A 19068-nucleotide genomic window follows, 5' to 3' on the forward strand; every position below is an offset into this window, starting at 1 on the left:
AGCGCATCTTATGAATCAATGATAAATGTAAAGAGATGTGCCAGAATGAAAAACAAGGACTGAAAGGGTAGGATTCACCTTATCTATCTTCATGTTTCCGGCTATTTTTGAGCTAATTACTCTGTTTCCCTCTATAACCAAGTCAGAAAAAAACAAATGCACTTTTAGGGGGCAATTCATCTGACCAAATCCAGAGATCTACATTAGGACACAAAGAATTGCATCCTAGCAGTGCCTACTTCTTTGCAGTGAATTGAAAAGAAGCCCAAACAACCAGCTCACACACAGATGTCTCCAAACTCAGTAGTAGTTAAATCAGTAATGATGGCGTTCTGGACTTGCAGCAATGGGTACAAAATATCGATTGTTCAAGTGGGGTTCCGTGTCCAGATGTTTCACAGCTGTACAAAAACCAAGTGACGTATTAAGGTCATTTAGCCGTTGACCAAGTCCAACACTTGTCTAAGCTGGTGCTTCAGAGAAGAGGGTGGTGTAGACAACCTTAGGAGGGCAGTTATGGAATAACCAGCCCATAATTATGTTTCACAGCCTTCACCAGTAGTGTTTGTCATATTCCTGATTTTTCTTTTTTTACAGTAGAATAGTGAAGCATTTGATGTATGCTCTGCTGTAGGTACATACATATTGTGCAATATATCTGCTTGGTGATCTCCCAAAGCCCCTCCATGCAGCCTGGGATGCCAGGACAGCTGTCTTCTGGATACAAACAAACACAGATTCATTTGGATGGTAGAAAAACAGCATGCATATGCAGGAGGGCAGGCAGGAAGAAGCAGCTCAGGGGGAACTCTCAGGCATATCATATAATCCTTTTTGAAGTATTTGATCTTAAAGAGCAGTCCTTTCTTACAGCAATTTTGTTTTTAAACATATCATAAAACCTTTTGTTTCTATGAAATGGAAGGAGACTATTAGAGAATCCCAATATTTTGTAGTTTTAATATTCAGTCTTTGTACTGCCATTAAATTCTGCATGTTCAAAGTAGTGTGCAAACATTAATTATTCTTCACAGCAGCCCAAGGAGGTAGAAAGAGATGTTTATTACAAAATAGCCTCACTCTGGAAGTTTAGGTTCAGAGGCAAAGTTCCACAACACTTTAGCATGTTTTCACTTTGTTTTGTAACTAAGCCTATTAAAATACTTAGCTTGAAGGTCTGATGGTTTACTAAAAACCACAGATCAAACTGGTGACAGAACCAGAACTAAACTTTGGAGAGCTTGCTAGTCGAATATATATCATATCAAAACTGATCTCATTTCACCATCAAAAGTCTATAGGAGACAGGCTTGTGGAAGAAAACAGGCTTCTGTTTTCTCCTGTGTTTATGAGAACATCCTATTTTCAGCAATGGATGAAAAGTCATCAAGTGATGAATTCGGAAATGTAATCTCCTCTGCCACCAACCCACCTCATTGCTTTTGGAGGACAAATTGGGATGCAGAGTCAGATGCTGTGTATCTGCTGAAGCTCTGGCAAGAGGGTCAGTTTTTATATGACTGCCCTTTAAATGGACTTCGAGTTTAGAAATGAGTCAGAGTCCCCATGTGCCTCGGAGAAGATCCGATCCGGATTTAGATCTGAACTTTGAAGCCCATCTTTTTTATCTCTCTGTTTCTGAAAGTTAGAGTCAACTCCTCAGCCTCCTGGGAGCTAAAAGAGCATAATGTTTTATTTTCTCTCTTGCTAATGCATCAATTGATTTTCTTTTTGTGAAAAAATTGATTTGGTTAATATTCTTCAACAAGGATGGATGCCCATCTTCAGCCTGCAAGCACCTTTATTTATCTGGCTAACAACAGGGAGAGAAAAAACCCACACAACTGGGAACCGATCAATGACATTGTTTTGCAAAGTCAAAACTCCCTTGGCAATCAATAGGATGTTTGACTGAGCAAGGACATCTAGATGCCTACATGCTCACTTCTTATAATAACCTCACATTTGATTCGGAAAGGTAGCAATCATTGCATCAAAATAATTAAGTGTACAGACTCATTCATCAGAATATTATGTGGATTTGAAAACAATCTGATATACGAGGTGTCCTCATCAACAACTGAGTGTTAAAAATCAGGTGGCTGTAGAAAAGCTCATTGAAGCTGAGGAAGTTTAAAGAATAGACAAATCTTTTTGTTAAGGAACACGACCAGGGACAGGCGTGCCTGCATGACTCTTTTAACATGAATTACCTGAGGTCAGTCACCCTCAGCTTAAGACCACACCATTTAAGTTTATTCCCAGGGGAAAGGGCTAATGACACTGTCTGAACTTAATTTGTAAATTTTGAATCTTTTAGCCAGTTTCTACAAGGTCTGGCAGAGGAGTAGGGCTCATAATGACATAAAGATCCTATGCATGTCACAAAAATAAATCTGGGTAGGAAACAGATCCTCTAAGAGCTTCTACCATGAGAAAGGCTCAATCGTTATTTGCTTTCAGGCAATCTATGCTATGGAGGAGATGTTAGGAACAGTAGGAATGTTGTAGGCAGCCCACAGTCCGTTTCTTTTTACTGGGGGTTCCTTAACCTGAGAATAATTCAGCTGGGAATTCCACCAGCCACATAACACAAATCCATAGAGCCAGCCCAGCTATTTTGGTACCTAATTTACCCCTAAGGTTCCAACAAAACCATGCCGCAAACCATGCTCAGACCATCATCTATGCATTAGATGGATGGAGAGCGATAACACTGAAGGCCCTCCATAAATATCCAGTCAAATTTAAGTGCCTGAATCCAGTTAATGTATGTGTAAATGAGGTGAGATGAATTCTGCTACTAACGTTAGCCGTCGTTAGGTAGAAACTGAGTCTCAGTCTGTCACCTGGGCTACTTCTACAGTCAGTGGTGAAAGAGCAGTATCTCCAAGAATGATTCGCGCCATCCACATATATATCTTAGGACTACAACAACCTCCTGGAATTGTTGTATATTCTCAGTCAACTAACTTTAAAAAGTTTAAAAGTTAACACCATTAATTTAAAAAGCCAGGCAGCTAGCTCCTCAGAGGGCCCAAGTGAGGAGACACTAACTCAACCATCTACCTACCTGAAGTAGACCGAATTGCATCCCAGGCTTCACTGGCTCCAATGTTTACTGAATTAACTTATTTTTGCAGTGTTGACACATTCTGGGAATCAGAAGACATAGGTTCTAATCCAGGACAAATCCCTTGATTTCACTCGTTGCTCTTTTAGCCTCAACAATGGGATTCACTTACTTGAAAAGAGCATTAAGGGGATGAACTGAATAGGTGATGCTCAAAAAACAGTTGCAGGTTGTTCCCTTATTTTTCAAACTGTAGTTACCTACAGAAAGTAAACATAATTCATATACTTGAAGACAGTTATTTTCTGTACATTTGTTGGCAGGAGAAAGAGGGACAGATATTCAGAAGATGTTTCTAGGGTGCTATCCTGTTTCGTTTTATGGAGGCCAGGGGTTCTTCACGACAGGGACTATATTTTGATGGCCTTTAATGCAATCACCTTTCCAATTATGCCTTGCAATAAATCTGTGCTGTTATAAACTTGTCATTTGATTTGGTTACCATGACTTAAGTGGCTTGGACTCTCAGAGGCAACATTTCCTGAAGTCAGCGTTGCTGTGAGCTAAGAATTTTTGATCTCAAGTGCTTCTTTTTCCCTAAAATATATTGTTTCTAATGTCAAAATATGCCAATATTCTGTCCGAAGAACTTCACACAGGCTGGAAATTCTCAATTTTCCCATTTATAGTCTATAACTATCACTAATATATACTTTTAGCCTGAAAAATCCATTATTTATTGGGAAGTTTCTAGAAACTGCACAAAAACCTTTATCTCAACATCGAAGCCTTCATAGCATATAGAGGAGGACACAGTTTAGAGAAGAAGAGTTCAGCACAATCCTAGAGGAGCAGTGGGAAAAACACACCCATAAAGTCACAAATCATATCCCAGGTTGGACTACACCAGCAGAACTCCACTGATTTTACTGGTTACTCACAGTTGACATGGAAATGGAACAATTTTCTTTAGGATTCAGTTCCGACATATAGGAAAGCAGGACAACTCTCCTGCCTTCGGTGGCTTCCCCCTAGCTTGTGGTTGGATCTCATGTCTAACGCTCCTGAAAATCTTGCTGTTTCCCCATCAGGAACAAGAACAGTTTTATGTCTGTGCTAGTGTTAAAGGCAAAGATCTGGGCAACGATTTTCAAGGCAACACGGCCGGTGCCGTGGGCTTTTCGTTCCCAGGGAAATGCCTGGAGGACCTGACATGCCTCTCGCTCCGCAGGGCATTCCAGCAGAATTCAGATCTGTGCAAGGCGGATATCTCGCACCTCTTACATCTTCATTTGTCATGTCATTATTACCTCAAAACACAGCGCACTGGCTTACAACTTTTCATCGTAATAACAGCTTCCAGTGACCTGTAGCTTCTCTTGGCCACCTGCCTCCTTCCAAACAGCCACCGGTAAGTAGCCGCTTCCTCTTTCATTTCCGTGATTTGACTCCCAAAGTCAGCTCCTTTCTGGAAAAATTGGCAGCCTCGTCAACTTTAATGACGAAAATTGTTTTCATCAGCAATTCTTGCAATGGAAATAGAGAGTGTTGAATGTGAGCTGGAGGAAGCTTTTGTTTCCTACACTCGGTTTTTACATAGCAGTACTGTGTCCTGTACAGGGACATGGATTAGGAAGGGAAACATGGCTTTGCAAGGGAAAGGAAGGTTCAACGACAGAGGTTTAGTACCACTGTAAATACAAATTTTTCCCTGCTAACTTTTCCTCTATTTAATATGAACATAGCCTTAAGAGGAAAAAGGATTTGCTTAGACTGTATTTTTCTGACAGTTCGCAACCACTTAAGAAAAAATGATTAGCCTTTCTAAGGGATTTTTTCTGTACAGAGGGATAATAATTGGCGAGACTTGGGGGTGCATCTCTGCAGCGTATCAGATCTTTACCACAATTTTTTTTTCTGTTTAAAAAGCAGCAGCAACAGTTTGTACGTGCCATTTGTTGCCATGACAAGCAAACACTGCCTCGAAGTACAGAAGCGGGAAATAGTGGCGGTGGTCACTTGGTAGTTCCTGTTACCGCAGAGCACTTCAGAATGGTTGATCTTTCCCACACGGGCTGCCTTGCTGCTGCTTTTTCTTCGTGTATTATATCCTCATATATCTTTAATGCAGAGTAAGAGCAACGTAATCAATTATTTATTACGCAGCTGACACCATGCGATGAAGACACAAAAGACAACTACTCAATAATGCATTACCGCGCGCTATATATCAGCGTTGCGTATAACTACAAGACAATATGACTGAGCCTTGCATTTAGCCTGACTTCACAGCCAAGCAAAATTACATGCAATTGTCTAGCTTGTTCTCCTGAAAGGCATCACTCTGTCCTAACGGCTTTATAGATTTGCATACTTCTAAAAGAGAAGAGAAAGTAGGCTCACCCCCAAGGCAGATGTAAGGTTCAATAAACATCTTCTACATTAATTGTAAGGAGACCAAACCAATTCCTCTGGTATCCTGTTGCCTTAACACAGTTATTTCATTTTAGGCTCTGGTTCTGTTACCATTACAAAGTTGAGCTGTAAAATATACATGCTCTGCAGCACAAGGCAAATTTCATTTGAGTAAGTATGGCAGATTCAGGTCAGTCTGGCTAAGCTAACGACTGGGACAATAGACGTCTAAAGCAACATTTTAGAGAGAACACGTTACTAAAGAAATACTTCACATCTCTTGTGTTTCTACCAGCTTTCCTACCAATCAATTCCTCCTCTGTGCTGGGAAAGGGGATGCAGATTGATCTGCCGGAAGACCACCACCACCCATTCCCAGCCAGCCTAGCCCAGACCAACAAAACCTCATCAGCAGTTAGGTGGGCTTTAATGACCAACTGTTCCCAGACTGGCCATCCTTTGATTTTCAACTGTCTAGACTTCCAGCACGTGCCTCCATTTCCTTCTGAACAAAATTTGTGCTGAAATCTTAATTTATCAGTGCAACACCTTGGATCCCCTTGGCTAGAACTAGTAACAGCCTAGTGACAAATCTACCCATCGCTGGTAGGTCACCGTGTTAAGAAGCTGTGCATACCCTGAAACAATAAATTTGAACACACACCAAAAAAAAGCCTATTCTTAATGTGTTACCACTTGGTGTTACCACCAAAACGCTGGCCTTTGGGGCATTTGGAGCTGAAAAATAACATTTCTCGTCACATCCCTCATGAATGAATGCTCTTTCTTTCCTGCAGGACTCTGTTTACCATTTTTTTTTGTGACATCCAAGTTTCTTCATGCATAGCATGGTTATATCTCATTCACAGAGGAGCTTTCTACTGAAACTTATCTTGAAAAACAGTAATCATCTAACATCTTGCAAAGGACTCAGCCACTAGTGTGCTCTTAAATAAGAAGGAGAAAAGGAAAAACATTATTGGAAGAAGAGACATACAAGATGCAAACAGAGAAGAAAACACAGCTTATAAAAAGGAATGTTGACTAAGGCATGTAAGAAGGGACAGTCAATACTCCAGGATTACATATAAGCTAAATAAGTCAGAGGCAGACAGTGTTGATCCATCCCCAGCTCATGTGTACACAAAACATACATAATACAGAAAGTCAAATGCTTTTTATCCAGGGTATGCAACTTTTTGATCCCAACTTGTCAGGCATTTCTGCAATGTGCCTTATTTTAGAGATGTGGGATGCTATTCCTAGCTGGCATTATGTAATAGCCACAAGTGTTCGGAGGGCTCCCGAGGAATCGTCTCCTCCTGGGTGCGATTCCACGTGGGTAAGTGAGACATGACTTCAGCCACGCCGGTCTGATAACAGCAGACAGGGCTCCGTGGGGCCTCACTTCTGCAGGGCACAGACATTTTCCAGGGCGGTCAGGCGAACTCAGCGCTACTTCTCTTGGGGAACAAGCACCCTGCTCAAGAGTGGACGAGGACAGGTATCTAGATGCTGCTCACCCTCTACTGAGATGGGCACACCATGGGCTTTTAGGTAGCTAAAGGTAGTTGACATGAATTCCACCCAAAATGACTTGATCACATTCAACGCAGGCAGAAAACACAGCTTGAACCCAAACTGGTTTTGATTTGCATACCAAACTCCTTCCCATGGATTGTGCTGCCCACAGTCTTTAAGACTTGGTGACTGCAGATCTACTTACAAGTCACTTTCTGTATAGTAATACATACAGTAAACAAGCTGTACAACAATTAGAAGATAAAAGTCCCTTCTGGCCTTCGAGTGAGCACTGAAAAGGGTTTATTAGCAAGTTATGCATTGAATAGCCCTCATTACGTTGTCAAAGTCCAGCCTACAATTAAGATCAGATAAAAACAGCATCTTTCCAAGGGGCCTTTATCATGTGCTGCAACACTCCAATGAAAGAATGTCTTATTCAGACAGCATTATTTTTCCAGGCTGTCTGCTCAAAAGGTGTATGAGATACACTCGTCAAAGGAACAAATCTTTCTATAGATGTATAGCTTGCTCTTCCCACCTACTAGGAATGCACATGCTTTCACAAAAAAAAACATTTTTGCATATTGTTTTTAGTGTAAACAGTTTTACATGCTCCAAGGTAGATTCTAGCAGAATCATTAATATCTCTCTGCCTGTGAACTCTGAGGTTACGTTCTGCAATAATATTAGGTCTTCTTTTTCCACATTTGTTTCCTGGGTTTGTTCATCCTTCCCTATGCTGCCAATCCTCATTGGTGTAAATTGGCACGGATGCCCTGCTATTAATGAAAGTACAAAAAAATATATAGCAGGTTAAGACCCAGATCACAGTAATTTAAAATGAAGTTGAATGATGCACTTGGAATCGCTCTCCAGAGCAGAATCCTGCATGAATACAGAATAGCACAGATTTGTGATCCGAGCAAAAGGCTGTATGTCAGAAAGAATAGGTTCTGCTACCAGACAGCTAAGTATAACTTACCTTCTTTTTATTTCGTGTGAAGTGGTGACTGTGGTTTCCTAAAGGTCAGAAAGAGAGTCGCTAGCCTAACCAGGAATTATATTATTAATTAATGTACTTAGCCTTAGGAATCTTGAAAGGCTTCATTCAGTAAACCTTTAAAGTATCTTCAGAGCCACAGTGGAAAGGAGCTATTAACAGCAAAGTTTGTTATTATAAATAGGTCTTTTCCATCTCTCAGTTTTGATCTCTGTGATCTTATAAAGGAACTATGGAAAAAGTGGCAGCTGTTATCTTGACAGATGGGTCTCAGGCAGTGCTCTACTGGACATTAGGCAGTCGTCTCTGCGGAGAACAATAGGAATTTCCAAGTGCCTGTATCTATTTTCATCTACTTAACAAGCCACTCATGTCTTGGACTAATGAAGGGAAGAAGCAAGGAGAATGCAAAATAAATGTTTTAGGGGAAACACCTCAGAGAACCCACGTCCTTCACCTTTTCCAATGGTATTCTCATCACTGGACAATCAAACACTCAAAAGGAGCACTCTCTATGCCTTCTCTTCAACCTGGATGGAAGCTGGGCATGGAGAATGATGAAGTTAGGAGAAGACTAAGGATGTAGTAAGTAGGGAGGTCAGCGGGATAGGAAAAGACCTGCATCCTTGCTCCTTGGTCTTCTTACATCAACCGTGTCTGACATTGTGTAGGGTTTGTCCCTGCAATTTTTAGACAGAGTTCCCCTTGATTTCAGCAGAAGCCTGAGAATGGACTGCACATGCTATAATATTTTTCCCGAAGCAGAAGCATTTTCACACTCAGGACTACAGCAAACAAAAGACATTGTAAATTAAGTCAGCGTAGACACCACAAACAGAAATAACAGTCAGTCCATAGACACGAACAACCAAGATAAACATTGCTAAAAATACCTCAACAGGACAACAGAGTGGAAAACAAAACAAACAAATTGAGAGAGGACCTAACTGTGAAGCATTACATACACAGAAGTATTATTACACCAGCAATGAAAACTCGGAAGATTTTGGACTCTATAGTGAAACGTGTAATGTAATAATCTGTAAAAGCAAAGACAGAGATGGTAAATACCTTGCACAACTCACAGGAATTGTTACAGACCAGACAGCCTTCTATCACAGGTCACACTATCCTTCATCATCTCACTAAATGTAACTGAAAAAATAGCATCCTATATGAGTAACTTACTATATGGAGTAAGAAAAAATCGGTTCCTAGCAACTAAGTAGCCAAACCCACACAAATCATGAGCACAGTAACCAGTGATGTTTTTCTGCAGAAAAATAAGGGATTTTCCTGTTCAATTTTATCAAAAACTCTAAAGAAAATACAATTCAGGCTTGAATGGTATGAAAAAGTGAGACGCTTTCCTTTCAAAAATGAAAAAAAAAAATCCCTTCTGTTCATCTGAAATGTTTCATTCCACTGAGAATACGTTGCTTTGTTTTCAGATTACTAATATGAACTAATTAATTTCAGCTTCTGTGAGGTCTAGGGAGTTCTTGAACTACACCACCTTGCCAATTATTTAACACCAGATATTGTTTAGCTACATCCAATCTACAAAATAACAGAGCTGTTGAGCAGAAAACATTAAAGAGAAAAGTTAAAATTCATGAAGAACACGCTGAAAGGGAAGCATATCAGATAAAATTCAGGTATAATCCATACTATGTAATGTTAAGGAACGTAGCAAAGCTCCATTAATTTAGGCTGCTGCTTCCATTTTCCTGCTTTGTGGAGTAAAGAACAAGGTTTGTGGGAGTTTATCTGTCTCAGTTTCATGTATCATTTTAAAGCTTAAAGACGTAGCTGCAGATTTACTGGCTGCCTGCACAAGGAGTTCGAGTCATCCAGCTCCCAGGGGCAGCAATCACCCAGGCTGCTGAGTCTTTGGAAATCATTCGTCAGAACCATAAGTATTTTGGTTGCTCATGTTATCAAATAGTTGCCAGGAAAGAAAGGAAATAAAGTGGAAAATTACATAAAACCCGTGAACTTAAGCAATCTAATTATAAAAAAATTAAAAAGCACTGCTGATTTGACCCCAACCTGACATGGTTACAAACATCTCCCCTGGAAAAAACAGTTATTTGTGGCTTTTTCAAGAAAAAAAGGTGCAGAGAATTTAAATTTCTCAGTATATGTAATCCATGTTCTCTAACACAGCCAAATACCTATGGGCTTCTGCCTGCTCACGTGCCCAAGGATCGCTAAGGACAGAGACAGGCACACTTAAGCCATAACTCTCTTCTAACAGGAACAAACCACACGAAAGCATGCTCTGCATCTCATTTCGCATCTCACGTGCTCTGCAGTCTGTGGGCTCAGGCAGTATCCTAGAGACACGCAGCACCATATATCACATTCCTACTTTGGCTATTATAAGCATCCACCTAGCAGAATAAATATCACTGTGTAGTAAAACCACCTTTTTCACCAAACCCACCACTGTTTTTGGCATCGTTTTATTGCTTACAACTTAATAATCTGCCCAGAAGACAAGACACTTTGATTCATGTGAACCAGCTTGTCATCAGCAATCAGTCTTTACTGGCACATAATTCTGATGAGGACATCTGTACGTCCATGACTTTTGCTAATGCTCCAAGTAAACCCGTGCTTTATAGCCTATGATGTGCTTCCTGATTATTGCTATCAATTTTTTTGAGCCTTTCTTTGATACAGGAGTCCCTGCCCAGACCATCAGCTGTATTTTCTTGTTGGTAAACTGAAAGGTTTACCTGAATTTGGGGTTTGTTCTGTTTTGCACCGCTGGTTCCTCTGTCTTGTACGCATCGTGGCACGACGAGGGTGCTCAGGCAGTTCCTGTGGCTTCTCTTGACTGCTGGCTTTGCAGCAATGCCATGCAAGCTCACCCTCTGTTGCTTATTCTGCTGCTGCACTCCTCCATCAGCCCATATGTTGGGGAAAGCTCAATTTCTGCTAAGAACAATTTCTTCAGTTCTGAAAATGCTCCATTGAGAGCTCCGTGTCGTGCAGGCTGTGGCATGTGAGCACGGTTTCCGTTTCTGAACAACTTCTGCACCACCATACAGGCTTCACGGATGGAGTGCAAGACAGCTATTCTCCTCCAGCCTGCAACGTTAACCTCTCCTCTGCCTTCAGAAAAATTACTATTTGCTGGATCAAGAGGTCTCCAGCAGCCAGACTAACAATTCTGGTAGCTACATTCTTGATCTACGCGTATTTTGGTAATTTTTGTGTGCTCTGCCTTTTTAAGTCAATACATCATCTGCCTCGCTTGTGTGCTGCGTGCCCCAGTGTCTACCTTCCAGCAGTGGGATTATATACTGCCTTCTGTCCATATGGAACTCTACTTTTTCACTCGTTATTCATGGCCTTTTTAGAGACGGTCACATGTTCCGAAGACCAATCTGGCTGGTATTTAGGAGCCAATTCTCCAGGCAAATACTACATATAAATTTTTGCACAGCCTGCAAATGAATCAGCAAGCCCTCCTGTGAGCTGTACTTAGCACTGAGGTGGCTTCCTTAGCATAAACAGCCTTTTCTGCAAAAACCTGAGCACCTGACTCTGTAGATCATCACACCAGACTCCTAGATAGCAAATCCAAAATTAACATTTTGCTGAACAATTTCAGAAATATCTCCTTCAACGGGGCTTTACAAGAAAGTAGTGTCAAGTGATTTACAGACCAGCTTTATTTGGATTTGCAACATTGCACTAGGCAGAGAAGTCGTTTTTGGAGCAAGTATCACAGCCTGCTTCTGTCTCACTGTAATATTCTTTTCTACTTCTGTTACACCAAATTATGAGCATAACGCAGGCACAGTGCATCCTGCAAGAAGCCAGAACACGAACAGTGTTTAGTTGCGCCTGTTTGAATTAAACTGCTTTACAGGACCACGAAACCGAAATATTGGTGCATTGCAGATTGCCATTTTTAGCTGCTGCAATACCAAGCCTTGTTTTGGTGCCTGCTGCCAGATGATGTCATCTTGTAGCAACTTTTTCAGCGGAGCAGCCCGAGCTGCTTCTCCCAAGGTATTGTTGGTTAGAAATCCAACCATCCCGGTTTTCTTTTTAAGTCTTGCTGCCGCAAGTAAGACTGGAAGAACGGGAAGGAAGGGAAAATTATAGAATTGTATCAGCAAGGAGGCTCAGACGTGGCCCTGGGCCCAGCGATGCAGACACTGCTGTAGTGCAGCCTAAAGGTGAATCGTATCTATCTCCAATAAACACATACGCAATATCAATTCTTCAGAGCTGGTGCACGCACAGATACATACAATTGTATTTTCTTGCATTAGCTTGAGCTCAGTGCCAGGTTCCTTATCTAATCATCTGATAATGGCTGGAGATGAAGCCCTGGCAGTGAAAAAAAAACAACAGAAAGCCCTTGTTTGCGGTGCTGCAAGGATGTTTCTGTTCCAAATGCTACGCTGCAAACGCTTCACAGGCTAAGAGCATGACATCAAGCTGTCATGTAACACAGGCTGCAGGTCCAGGCTGCCTGTCTGAATATATCTGTCTGACTTCCACGTCGAGCTCGAATTTCAGAGGTGCACTGTGCATGTTCAAACCAAATACCAAACTTCTCTGGGTGAGCTGCAAGACCTGTGTTGACTCTTGCTATTGCCTAACAAAGAGGGGACGCCAATTCAAACTACGGATTTCTGACATTTTTTTCAGATGACCTAATGCTTTGCTCAGCACACGGATTTTCACACACGACAAGAAGTTCGCAGAGAGCCTTTCCAGCTATGGCACAATGTATGTTTTTACTCTGAAGCAGACAGGCTTTGTCCCAGTGACCAGCAGAACATGATATCTGTTCCCTAATTTGTTTAGCAGCCTGTAGAAGCCTTTTAGGCTGGTGATCTGATATGATCTTTATTTCTGTCTTTGTGCTAACAGTGCTACCCAACTAAGGGCATTGGGCCACGGCTCGGTTTGGTTGCTTAGCAGGAATCAGCGTCACCTGCATTTTTAGGGTGACATGATTTTCCTTGTTCCAACCTCATTCGGAGCACCTTCAACATCCTGTTTGCTCTGCTAAAGTGTCAAAGAATGCAAAGCAGTATTGTTACCTTCTTATCTGCTTCAGAAGCCTCCAGGGAGATTAGAAAGTGTTGCTCTGATCTCTTCCAGTTCTATGCCACCTTGCTATCTGGACACAGAAGGTCAGATTTGAAGCTGGGGTAAATCAGTTGAACCTTGAGAAGGTCAAAGGAGCACTGCTAGCTTGCCCTGGCTGAGGAGAAATTCCCACTGGGCCATTCCAGAGATACAAGTTTTTGGATACAGGTATTTTCCCACCACACGTATTCCTATAACCATTTTCTACTCTCCTAAATATAGATTCCTCAACTTTTTTTTTTTCTATTTTTTCCTCACTTGCTGTATTTAAAGATAATTTGCCTCCCTGGGAGCAAGACAATTGACACGCTCTAATCCTTGTACCAGTCACTTTTTCTAACATGGAGCCTCACATTATTCTGATGGACCCAGGACTTAAACCGTGGAAGCCTCACAAAAGACACAGCGTGTACCCACAACTTCTTATTATCAACTGTACTAAACAGCACACCTGGACCCAAACTCTTTCTTCATTTGTCCTTGCATCAAGAGCCCTCTGAGAGGAAAGAGAAATGATTTAACCTCTCTCAGTATCCTTGCATAAACACTTTTAAAGAAACAGAGTTCAATAGAGATTTCATTTGTGTGAAGAAAAAAAAAAAGACCTGTGTGTGAGGTACTAAAATAGTTAGGTTTCAACTCCTGTCACTGCAAAAGCAGTACAGCTGATGCTAGATGGTCACGTCAGTCAGGGGTTGCAAGAAGAAAAGAGGACTTTGTACAAAATTCCCCACCACGCTAACCTTGTGTGTTGGCTGAGCACAGAATAAAATAAATGAATTTTTCATTATCTTAACATAATTGCTGGCATTTTTATTTTTTATTTTTTGGTTCACCCAAATTCAAAGCTAACTGCAGCTATGTTTAATTTGGCTGGGTTTGCTGCATCGGTGTGACTTTGCTAAAAATAGGCAAATCAAACCAGAGCTCCCTTCTCACGTTTGACCCTATCTTAATAGAAATGTATATGACCCTGAGACTCCCCCATTAAACAGTCCGAGTCAGAGCAGTCTCCCTGACTCATCCAAATTTATTTTCTCATTTTGGGTAACTTGCAAATAGCGGTGGCAGAGATGTTGCAGCAGGGGCAGTAAGAGATACTTTTATTAACCTTCATTTTTGAAAATGTGGTCTGCCTGCTACAGACAGCTAGAGGAAGGAAGGAAAAACAAAATCCAACTGTGGCTTGTATAGAGAGACAGCCATCCTTCCCTGGGAGCGGGGAAAGTGCCAAGGAACAAATTGGATGGTGTGTACAAAAGAAGAAAAAACTTCTATCCTGCTGTTTACTTGCACTGGCACATGCTATTAGATGAGTATGCCTTTGGGGGAGTGCCAGCCTGCCCTCAGGAAATGCCAGCCTATCTCAAAGAGAGCCATCATTTACTCCTGAACAAAAAAAAAGAATTAGCAGGGGCAGCAAGAGGCTAAGATGCTTGGGTTTAACTCGTGCTGGCCTGGAGCCAAATATGCAAGCAAAAGCTTAGGAGAACTTTCTTCTGATGCCTCTGTGCCAACAATAGATGTGGACAGCACAAATATTTACAGACCTAAAGTGGAGGGAGACTAAATGAGGGGGGAGCCAGACTGTGCCTTAAGTGCTTCTAATAACGATTAGCCCGTGGCGGCTTTGCAGCGCTGAAGTGACTGCTCCCCAGGACGGGATGACTCAAGGCCGATGCCGCCAGCAGCGCAGGATGTCTTTGCACACACACTGTAGCATGCAGTCCTGCCTTTCCCCAGGAAAAAAAAAATCCTGTATTAATAGCCGTGCCTTCATACTGTACACACCACGGCACAACCATCTCTCTCTGAAGCTAGGAAGGGCTGCCAGGGGGTTTAAACGCTTCCAAAATAAACAAAATGATCTCGGAGACCTGCGGAGGTGTTGACTCTTGCGATGCATACCCTGACGCTCTCCTTCTCTCTGAGTATCTCCCTGAGGCCACCTCTCTCTGCACCCAAGCGTGTCCTAACATTAAAGAGAAATGAGTTAGTGATGGGATGACTTGGCTGAGAGATGTCTCTTACTTTATTTACCTTTGAAATAGAAAGTAAATATAAGAGCATGATATATATAACAGTAAGATATATATAATAGTAAGATCTATATATAATAGTAAGATATATATGATAGTAAGATATACATGTCTCTGACTGCATCCTTTCTTCCTCTGTTCCTTGTTGTCAACCTCCCTTAGCTGTCTGGGGATAACAGTTTCTCTTCATCTGTTTGTGCAGAGTTAAGCACAACGGAGCTCTTGAATGATGCTAGGATACAAATATAATCAAATTCTCTTTTCTCTGTTCCTGGAACAATGACAACGCTATCAAAAAAAGAAAAAAAAGGTGGGTAAATCTACAGCGTGGGGGGTGTTTGGGAGCAGAACTTTGCCTTAAAAGCATCTGCAGTGACAGCAAACAAAGGATCTTTAAAGCTGTTGTTTAGTTGTGATGACAACCAGAAATAGCGAGCTCGTTCCTTACTTTTGGAGCACTGATCTTGTCACCCCACCCATAAAACTGCGGTGGATAAAGTCAGCCTGAAGATCTTCCCAGCTGTGCCTTCCTTAATGTCAATGTCTGAAGCCCGAGCTGCCGCCATCACTGGAGAAGGACAGATCTCCAGCAAAAAGGGCCTTGAAATGAATGGCCATGTCCTGTAGCATTTAAATACAGTGGGTTATTGCATTATTTTAACTATGTAAAGAGCAGTTTGCTCCTTCTTCCTACACACCCATGTTTACAGAACTGGAATCCAAATTAGACATGTATTGAAGAGTACAGAAATTTTCAGATAAAGCAGTTACATAAAAAAGAATAAAAGAGGTTTCTTCACCGGAAGGTTAAATAATGAAATATCTTCTGTTTCTCAGTCACCTTTAGCTTTAACAACAAGTCCTGAAGCCCAAATTATGGCAGGGTGTGCAAGTGAATAATTTGCTATTTACCTTTTCTCCTAAAAAAAAAATCAATAGCAAAACCCCACAAACCTCACCAACTGCAGCAACATTCAGCCTTCAAGAGGGACATAAATACTCTTCCTACATAGCCCTAAAGAGACCCATAAAGCAAATGCAACCCAGTGTCCTCATAGATAAAACACCACTTGCCTTGCGTGGCTCTCACATTACACTGCAGGGCACCAGGAGGGTGTTCCTTGCAACTGCTCTGCGGTGCCCATCAAATTCCTTGCTTTCACTCCCTTTGGCACCTCCATGCAAGAAATGAGCCTGGCATGTCCTGGCCATCTGCAGAAGCTAAATCACACACTGGATATTCTTGTCAGCAGGCTCTCACTCTGCCCAACAGACGACTACTCTGCCTGGTGAGGCCGACAGCAAGTTCTGTGGTTGGCTCTAGAGCCACCCATAAATTTGTAAATTGAGTGAACACCCTGATACATGGCCTGGATTCTGCAGCATGAACAACGTGGTGTGGTCAGGAAGCTGCTCCCAAACTCGGCTTGTGTGTGTGGCCAAGCCACCACCAAGCCACACGCAACCTTTCTCAGACTAACTCTAAAGCTTTTTGTTTGTTTCCTCGTGTTCAGAGCTGTTTCTGCTCCCCAGGAAGAAGTCTCAAAGCAGGAGCTGACCTGTCTGATCCCAGCTGGGGGCTGAGCCAACATGGATTATCACCAGTGGAGAGCCACAAAATCATAGCTGGGGCACGTAGAGGTCATGGATGTTTCCTCAGCTGAAATTGCTCTCTCTCTCTCTCTCTCTCCTTCGTAGCAGTGTATCTGCGCCCTAACTTTCCAGCTCAGAGAGCCGTCTGTGCTCTGAGACTTACGGGTATTTCCACATCGCATTCCGGGGTCACCCAAAGGCTGCCCCCTGGATCAGACTTACTCTATATTCAGACGGCGAAGCTACAAGTGCAGCCCCAGGCGCGGCCCGGGGGACTCTGTCTAAGTCTGTCTGGCAGTTTAATATTCCGCCAGGCACCTTAATGCACCCGAACGGGCAGGCTGCAGACTGCCTGCGGGGCAAGCCTGCGATCAGAAGCTGTGGCTCTTATGGCTCCTGCTCCTGACCCCTCTTACTGTGCTGAAATGTAGACGTGGCCTGGGGTGTTGTTGAAGAGCTACACCGTGCTTGTCTCCAGCGTGGGATCTCTTGAGCTGGAGGCTGAACATGTGGTATCTCCTAAGCCTGTGAATCACATGCATATACATAATAAAGGCCAGTCAAAATCTTTATTAAATAAACTATTAAGTACTTAAAGTTGCAAGCCAAATGGGACCAATGTTCATTTAATGTAGCCAGAAATGTTTAATACTCCCGTCTCCATGACTCATAGCACTCAAAGCCCAGTAAAAGCTCAGAAACACTCTGTGCCTGCTACAGAGCAGCACATGATCTTCATTTAAACACCAATGTATACAAGATGCAGTATGTATTAATCAGATTAAAAATGTAACATCTACCAGGATAGAAGAATGCAATGTCTGCTCTCACACACACTTCCTACCATACAGAAATGTTGGTGGAAGATACAAGTTTCTCTCAGTGCTTCCACAATGTTCACATCATATATATCAGCATACTCATGACAGGAAACACTACGCTACCTACAAAAAGCATAATTTTTGCGTGTGAACACAACATAAAATGCATGTATTTGAAGATATTCGGGTGTCTAAAGATGCAATAGTCATTCTGTGGGAATTTCAAATTTATCTGGGCATCTGATTTCTTTGATTTCAACTCAATTATTTTAAAAACCTGTCATCACTACGTATTTCCTTAAACTTTCCCCAGATAGCACAACTACAACTACAAAGTTAGAGTAATTACCACCACTCCCAAATCCACACAGTTCATTAAAGAAGTTCAACATCCTAAACTGCAACAGTGTGTGAAAACCTGCATGACATTTATCACTTAAAACCCAGTTCTTAAAACAACAAAATGGACAGGCAAGAACACTGTAAACCTTACCACGTCCACATTGTACAAAACACGTATTTTTATTATCTGGGATGAAGAACACACTGAATGACAAGAGGCAGCCATAATTCTGATCCAGTGATATTTCCAGGATTGTTCTTTTCAACTCCAGGGTGTCAATATTTTAAGAAATACTGGTAAGTGGAAAATATCAGTTAATATGTGTGTTAGTAAGACATTTATCATTCTTTATGCTTACATTTTGACAGAGCATTCATAAATACTAATTCTGAGTCAGCTTTGACCTAGCAATGCCCACGGAACAGATGGAGGTCCTCCTTAGCTGAACTTGCTCACAAGGCCCATCAGTCATCCTAAACTTAAATTTATTTCTGCCCTTGTCAACCTGCTATCTCATTATCTCACTATTCACTGACAAAAGAAATGATGGATCATGAGCACTGGGGTACAGGGAACCAAAGGCACTAAATAAAATGCACCTCATTATGTCAGCTGCGCGTGGCGTGATGAACCCTCCAGTGGGACCTCTAGGGGTTACTGTAACACAAGCAAAGGATGGTTGCATTGTGTTCAAAATAATGATGAATATATACTTCAAGAAGAAAATTCAAAACAGGACTGGTGCACCATAAAACCAAGGCTACAGGTGGATTTGCATTAGAGAGTTATCACTGTGTGGCGTTACAGATAAGGGAACTTCAATCTTTCACGGAGGTTTTGTTGTGCATTTGGTTTGATCGCTAGGCAATTCCATCTAGGAAATACACAAAGCAGGTCTCATTTCTACTTAAAACAAAACTATTACAGAATCAGCTGAAAAATCTTACACCCAAAGCATTTACGGAATAAGGCTGTATTTTATGACTGGACTTTAAGATATTCATGCTCAACCCAAACTAGAACTTAGAATTTTAATGGTTGTAAACTAAAAAAGGGTAGGTTTAGACTAGGTATAAGATAGAAATTCATTACTGTGAGGGTGGTGAGGCACTGGCACAGGTTTCCCAGAGAAGCTG

At 41.8% G+C, this 19068-nt stretch overlaps 1 protein-coding gene across 2 annotated transcripts in view; it reads right to left on the bottom strand.

Annotated features, from left to right (window-relative positions):
- The window catches only part of FKBP1B (FKBP prolyl isomerase 1B), a 47298-nt gene that overhangs the window by 7083 nt on the left and 21147 nt on the right, over positions 1 to 19068 (bottom strand). The window contains exon 1 of one of the 2 annotated variants that reach the window (XM_040554363.1): positions 9084 to 9872. The exons of the other annotated variant lie outside the window; for it this stretch is intronic. The gene's annotated coding sequence lies outside the window, so the exon portion shown is untranslated. Of the gene's footprint in view, positions 1 to 9083; positions 9873 to 19068 lie in introns of those variants that run through there. 2 annotated transcript variants of the gene reach the window in all.

This window comes from Cygnus olor, chromosome 3, assembly GCF_009769625.2.
Source record: "Cygnus olor isolate bCygOlo1 chromosome 3, bCygOlo1.pri.v2, whole genome shotgun sequence".
NCBI classification, from domain to species: domain Eukaryota; kingdom Metazoa; phylum Chordata; class Aves; order Anseriformes; family Anatidae; genus Cygnus; species Cygnus olor.